Source organism: Salvelinus sp. IW2-2015, linkage group LG2, assembly GCF_002910315.2.
Source record: "Salvelinus sp. IW2-2015 linkage group LG2, ASM291031v2, whole genome shotgun sequence".
NCBI classification, from domain to species: Eukaryota; Metazoa; Chordata; class Actinopteri; order Salmoniformes; family Salmonidae; genus Salvelinus; species Salvelinus sp. IW2-2015.
The window spans coordinates 4103788-4111130 of NC_036839.1; the positions used below are offsets into that span (position 1 = coordinate 4103788).

Consider the following 7343-nt stretch of genomic DNA (forward strand, 5'->3'; position numbering starts at 1 on the left):
GAGTTCGTGTCGATGATTGATTGTACACAACGCAAGAAGAGTACTGTTACATGAGCTTATGCACCAAACTGTATGTCTAAGATACACCAATTAAAAAGGCAGTTTTGAGCTGAGCAGCAGCATTGGCCTATTCCTCATATCTTTATGTCTTATCTATGTCTTTATATTTTGCAAATAGGGCTTAATACTGCCAGTCATGTGTAAGTGAAACTGTTAAAAACACAGCTTCAAACCAATGCCAGAACATTTCAAGAACGTAGTGTTGGCTTTTGGATGCGAAAGTACCACAATAGTCTCATTATTGGTATGGTGTTCATATGTCTGTGAAACCAATGAACACTGCACAGAAAATTGGCCTGTGTTAATTAACAAGGGTTCATTTTCTTGGTGTTACATGTTTAGTGTTAAGAGGTGTTGATTTAACCCTCTGTGCTAATATAATTCCCAGGTGAGAGTTACTGTAKAGAGGTTGGGCGGTGGCACTGAGTAGTGTTGATTGAGCTTCCGGTTTTAACTTGAAACTTCCTTTTCATCTAATTGCCGATGCTGCAAGGGCAGCWGGAATTGTGCAGCAGTGAATGGTAAGTAATACGTTCATGATTTAATATATTTTTTATTAAGTTAGCTGGTGGCCAAACTTGTTATATCGGCAAAGTGTATGGTCGAGATCTTTGTTTGTAGATATAGCTACATCTGCGAAGTTTAGATTTAGAAGGTTGCTAGCTAGCTAACGTGGTTAGTTAACGTTAGTGCTAGATGAATTAGCTATKTAGCTAAATGTTAGCGGGAACTTTGTCTCAACTTCATTAGTTCATTAGATTTAAGAAAATGAATCGAAATCCAAAKGGAWCAGAGTTAGGCTGTACCGTGATTTCAACCATGTGCGTGTTGAATTCATGAGGCCAACTAACAAAGGTGGTGCAGCACGTGCATGGTGTTAATTGGGGTGTGACCAAGTGTGATCAATTTGAGCCTCGTTTGGTGCAGCATGTAGCTAGCCAGGAAGTGAAGGTAACAACATGGCTCGTAWCTACTAATTTGTTCTTCAAAATGCATATAACTAAGAATGTTTGTCTGGACAGAAATTGTTAGATAGCTAGCTAGCTATATTGCTAGCTACAACATCGACCTCAACATCTTGTAACTTAGCGCTAACGTTAGCTAGATAGCGCAAGTGGCCAGATGTGATAGGGTTGTCCTCGGTCATTTAGATTAACATGTCTATGGTGTGTGCTTGTTGTTAATCACACATCAGACATTGTGTTCAAGCCATTATGGCTTGAAATGTACAGTCGTGGCCAACGTTTTGAGAATGACACAAATATACATTTTCACAAAGTTTGCTGCTTCAGTGTCTTTAGATATTTTTGTCAGATGTTACTATGGCATACTGAAGTATAATTACAAGCATTTCATTAGTGTCAAATGCTTTTATTGACAATTACATGAAGTTGATGCAGAGAGTCAATATTTGCAGTTTTGATCCTTTTTCAAGACCTCTGCAATCCGCTCTGGCATGCTGTCAATTAACTTCTGGGCCACATCCTGACTGATGGCAGCCCATTCTTGCATAATCAATGCTTGGAGTTTGTCGGAATTTGTGGGTTTTGTTTGTCCAGCTGCCTCTTGAGGATTGACCACAAGTTCTCAATGGGATTAAGGTCTGGGGATTTTCCTGGCCATGGACCCAAAATGTCAATGTTTTATTCCCCGAGCCACTTAGTTATCACTTTTGCCTTATGGCAAGGTGCTCCATCATGCTGGAAAAGGCATTGTTCGTCACCAAACTGTTCCTGGATGGTTGGGCAAGTGCTCCTCGGAGGATTGTGTTGGTTACCATTCTTATTCATGGCTGTTCTTAGGGCAAAATGGTGAGTGAGCCCACTCCCTTGGCTGAAAGACACACATACATGAATGGTCTCAGGATGCTTACTGTTGGCATGACACAGGACTGATGGTAGCGCTCACTTGTCTTTCCGGACAAGCTTTTTTTCCGGATGCCCCAACAATCGGAAAGGGATTCCATCAGAGAAAATTTACTTATCCCCAGTCCTCAGCAGTCCATCCCTGTACTTGCAGAATATCAGTCTGTCCCCTGATGTTTTCTGGAGAGAAGTGGCTTCTTTGCTGCCGCTTTTGACACCAAGGCCACCCCAAAAAAGTCTCTCGCCTTATGGTGCGTGCAGATGCACTCACACCTGCCTGCTGCCATTCCTGAGCAAGCTCTGTACTGGTGGTGCCCCGATCCCGCAGCTGAATGAACTTTAGGAGACGGTCCTGGCGCTTGCTGAACTTTCTTGGGCGCCCTGAAGCCTTCTTCACAACAATTGAACCGCTCTCCTTGAAGTTCTTGATGATCTGATAAATGGTTGATTTTGGTGCAATCTTACTGACAGCAATATTCTTGCATGTGAAGCCCTTTTTGTGCAAAGCAGTGTTTCCTTTCAGGTAACCATGGATGACAGAGGAAGAACAATGATTCCAAGCACCACCCTCCTTTTGAAGCTTTCAGTCTGTTATTCGAACTCAATCAGCATGACAGAGTGATCTCCAGCCTTGTCCTCGGCAACACTCACACCTGTATTAATGAGAGAATCACTGATATGTCAGCTGGTCCTTTTGTGCCAGGGCTGAAATGCAGTGGAAATGTTGTTTTTGGGATTCAGTTAATTTGCATGGCAAAGGGGGACTTTGCAATTAATTGCAATTCATCTGATCGATCACGCTTCACAACATTCTGGAGTATATGCAAATTGCCATCATACAAACTGAGGAAGCAGACTTTGTGAAATGTATATTTGTGTCATTCTCAACTTTTGGCCACGACTGTATTGGTCAGTTTATATTTCCTATAGATTTGAGTGGTGGTCATAGCTAGTTAGATTGGTTGGTTGATTTCACTGGAATGTTGCCTTGCCAAGCCCCAGATCTGTGCCATCTGTGCCAAGTGCCATTTGAAACAAATGGTTGATACACTGCAGGGGAGAGGGTATAAAGGGGCATTTTGTGTGATTGTTTCTATATGTACAGCTTCACCATAACATGTTTGCAACCAAATTGAACTGAAATATGACYTTGTGTGTAATTGCATTATGCAGCAGTGCAGTGTAACATGTTGGTMAAAGTCCAACACCAAAAATGCAAGAAGTTCATGAYGTTTCAGCCTGGGTTCTCGTACGGAGATGTCATCAATCAAGGTGAATATATGCTCTGTCTGATGTATTTTCTTAATTAAACCCTTGGACTTGATTTGGGTCAGACCCATTATGTTGCCACCTAGGTGGCTTACCTCCCTGTATTCTGCTTAGTCTCTCTTTTATGTAGTCCAAAATAGGTTTGGATTGCCCTCTTCAACACAAATACAAATGTTTGATGATTCCCAAACTGAGGTGGAGGAGGATATCCTGCTGGACCTGATTGAGGCCAATCCAGACCTGTGCCTCACAATCAAAGATCTTCATGAAGTTATCTTTCTACAGTCTCACATAATGATATCAAATAACATGAATGTATAGATTGATTGCTTTGATCCATTGTTTGTGCTCAGACTTTTCTCCTGCATGCTCTTCAACACCTCGTTCGTGCACAGACACATTATCCCTCTTGATTTAGACCTGAGATCTCCAGGAAGACCGTCCAAAAAGGCCAACACAACCTTAGGAGATGAGGTCATCGACTCCGCAGTAGCAAAAGAGGTACAATGATAACTGATATTGGATGTTGAAAATCCCATTTCTGTGTTTGCTCTTCATGGAGATTCCAACAGCATTAACCAACCCCAAATTGTTTAACTTTTCTCTTGTCTTCATAGATGGTCCGAGATGCCCTGACTAGTAGACCTGGTGGGCAAGACGTATTCGATGAGTACCAGACAACCAAAACATTGGACCACAGAACCAGGAGAGAGATGATTGCCATCTTAGTCAGCCACATGAAATAGATGTAGGGGATAGCTTCTCATTTTCCAATCTGGCCACAAACAATGGATCAAAACAATCAAACTATACATTTATGTTATTTGGCATCAGTATGAGACTGTGGAAAGATGCCGTACCTTCAACAAAAGGATAAACATATTTGGCCTGTGTATGCTTTACCGTTTGATGGAAAAAGGATCTCTCAACTAAGGGACGATCAAGTCAATATTCCAAGAGCATAACGTTCTCTCTGTTGACAAGTGGGAACCCTCCTTCTCAAAAAGGCTTTGTGAGTGCTGGTAGAGCATGCTTGCTTTAATATTTTGACACTTGTCCTGTGGACAGAAAGGGGCATCAAATAGTCATAGAATCAAGTCAAAAAATAATAACCGTTTGACTACCATGATGGTCACCTTTTCCCACATCTAAGGGAAAACTTCTATGATCCTGACGCGGGTAAAAGATATCTGAATTATCTCCTGAAGATGGTATYAAAGAAGACCTCACGTCAACCCATCAAGAAGAGTATTTCACCCCAGTCGGGAGGCCCAACCCATAGGAGGAAGACTGTCCTGGACCACAAGCTTGTTGGTGATGCTTGCAAGGAGGCCATATTATTCCTTGTTCACTCGGCTGATGAAAAACAAATATAGCAGAAGATGGAGGTGTTCCAGTATTGCCAGGAGCTAGTTTATAGCAGAGATGTCCTTACAGTCTTTCACAGGTTTCTGGAAATCAGAGGATTGGTGAGTGATGTAGTATGTCTTGGAATCAGAACTACAGGCTATTTGTCTTGATTGAGAACATGAGTTGGTCATGAAGTTGAGTTGATCCACTTTGTTTAGGTGAACCAGGACTTTTTGCTGATGTTCGATGATGAAACATCCTCTAAGCTCCTGAAAAGTGGGACACTGCATTGAAGTCATCAAACTGGCAAAATCCTTGACTACGACCACCGATTTGCTTCGCCTCCTGAAAGTCTGCTGAAAAACTGCCAGAGAATGACAGCAAAACCAGTAAGTGGATTCTCTCGTGTGTTGTGCAATGTTCCAAACTTAGCGATATTGTTTTATGTGATTTGGGGTGTTTGCCTTTTCTTGCCCTCAAACTGGGAAATTATATATCCTCCCTGCTGCTGCTTCATCTCTRCCAACAACCATCAGGAGGAAAGAAGACCAAGATCAGTGCCAGTAATGCTTTTGGCAGACTAGTGCACTTTCATAACGTAAGATGACAGTGATTGTTGTGTAATTCCTTTTTTGGGTTGTCTCTTCATTGTTTTAACATGTGTAGAGTGACTTAAAAATACCCTTAGTGTGTTGCAGTCATGCTACCGCATTGAAGAACATCTTGATGGGAGCCATGGTCGACAGCCATACCTCCTTGCCGTCGGAAGAAGACAGAGCAAGATTGACAACTGCTATATTGGTGGACAAGAGGCTTGTTCCCTGTCAGGCAACTAACAGTCTGTGTGTTTGATGAACTGTTCATCAAAAAGGAAACAACACCTCCACTTCGCTGATCCTCAACACTGGGGCCCCCTCCTGTACTCCCTGTTCATCCATGACTGCGTGGCCACACACGCTTCCAACTCAATTATCAAGTTTGCAGATGACTCAACAGTAGTAGGCCTGATTACCAACAATGACGAGACAGCCTACAGAGAGGAGGTGAGGGCCCTGGGAGTGTAGTGCCAGGAAAATAGCCTCTCACTCAACGTCAACAAAACAAAGGAGCTGATCATGGGCTTCAGGAAACAGCAGAGGGAGCACCCCCCTATCCACATCGATGGGACTGCAGTGGAGAAGGTGGAAAGCAGACAGTGTGGTCAAGACTTAGGAAGCTGAAGAATAAAAAATACAAGTTCATTTAATTACTTTGCAAAATGAATGGATTCACATACATTACAAGGCCATAAAGCTCAATTTGCAAAGCATTACAGGGCATTTTTCTAAGCATGATCAGAGAGAGAAAGAGAGACAAAGGAACCATGGCTTGTACCATGGCCCATACCTCATGGGAGAGAGAAGAGCATAGGTATCTTACCACAGCATAAGAGAAAGAACAATGAATCTAAGACCCTTTTATATGCATCTGAGTTGTTTGGATTCAAAATCTGAGTTGCTGACCAATAGTATTACTGTAAAGTTAACCTCCAATCAGATATCAGACCTACAGGATGTTATCACAACATAACTATCTCTTAGAGGTGTGACAATGGGAGTTGGTAAGATCAACACAGAGAATGTTGAATTCCAAATACAACACAGAGGAAATTCTTGCATACAGTTAATAAGAGGCACTCCGAGGGCTGCCCTACAGACACACACACTCCTGTAAGAAACTTTGTTATTTTTATTTAACCAGGCAAGTCAGTTAAGAACACATTCTTATTTACAATGACGGCCTAGGAACAGTGGGTTAACTGCCTTGTTCAGGGGCAGAACAACAGATTTTTACATTTAAGTCATTTACCTTATCAGCTCGGGGATTCAATCAGTTACTGGCCCAAAGCTCTAACCACCTGCCGCCCCAAAATGTATGAGCCTAGTACTCTGTACTATTTGACCACCTTATCTCATAATAACCAATCCGATTTAAAATAAGGATAAAAGATCAAATAAAAATAAGGCCAAATAAGTTGGCTTTCATCTTATTGCAGTCTGAGCACAATAAGCTCCCCACAAAGTTGGCTGGAGAAAATGTGAGAAATGTGTTTCTTTCTTCATCTTTTTCAGCCAGAGGTAGCCATAGCATTCCTGTCAAATTATCTTCATAAGATCTCCTGAGAGTAAGGGGAGGATGGATGCTTTTTCAGACCAGGGTTAGAAAGAGGACCACGTGGCTACTTGCAGTTTGCCCACCAGCGGTCGTAGCGTACCCTAAAGGTGRRMSCAWGCTTCCAAGCCGAAACAGTTTGGATTAGTTTGTGCATATATCTGACCAACCAGCTCGAATTTGGTCTTATGCAGGGACTTCAATGGACATTCAGAACATTCGAGGCTCAACCCTGAAGACCTGAGGCTAAATCCGGGGGTGCATAACTATATTGTAATTTTCCATATAGAATCTTTTTGGGGAAAAGTATATATCATTACTTTGTTGCAATGTTTTCATAAACCGTATCCAACTTTTGATTTGCAATAATAACAAAAAAAGCCTCATGATTTGTGGTCTAGGCAGCCTGTTTTGCATGAAATAATGTTCTAGTTACAGTGGGTATAGAAAGTCACCACCCCCTTTCAAAATGTTCACCGTTTGTTGCCTTACAGCCTGTAGGGCAACAAAAGGGCTGTAAGGCAACAAAAGGTGAACATTTTGAAAGGGGGTGGTGACTTTCTATACCCACTGTACATGCAATATAGCAGGATTGGGATTTTAGGCTGCCATCCTTTGGATTATGTTGGAACAGCTTAAACTCACAGC

At 42.1% G+C, this 7343-nt stretch overlaps 1 long non-coding RNA gene across 2 annotated transcripts; it reads left to right on the top strand.

Annotated features, from left to right (window-relative positions):
* Positions 1-453: 453 nt before the first annotated feature.
* LOC111972066 (uncharacterized) lies at positions 454-7032 on the top strand. Of its 2 annotated transcripts, XR_002878362.2 has the most exons (7): positions 454-581; positions 3099-3197; positions 3325-3695; positions 3812-4663; positions 4763-4933; positions 5081-5142; positions 5233-7032. It is a non-coding gene; the product is annotated as an uncharacterized lncRNA (long non-coding RNA). The 2 variants fall into 2 exon arrangements; XR_011480836.1 differs by lacking the exon at positions 5081-5142.
* Positions 7033-7343: the final 311 nt, after the last annotated feature.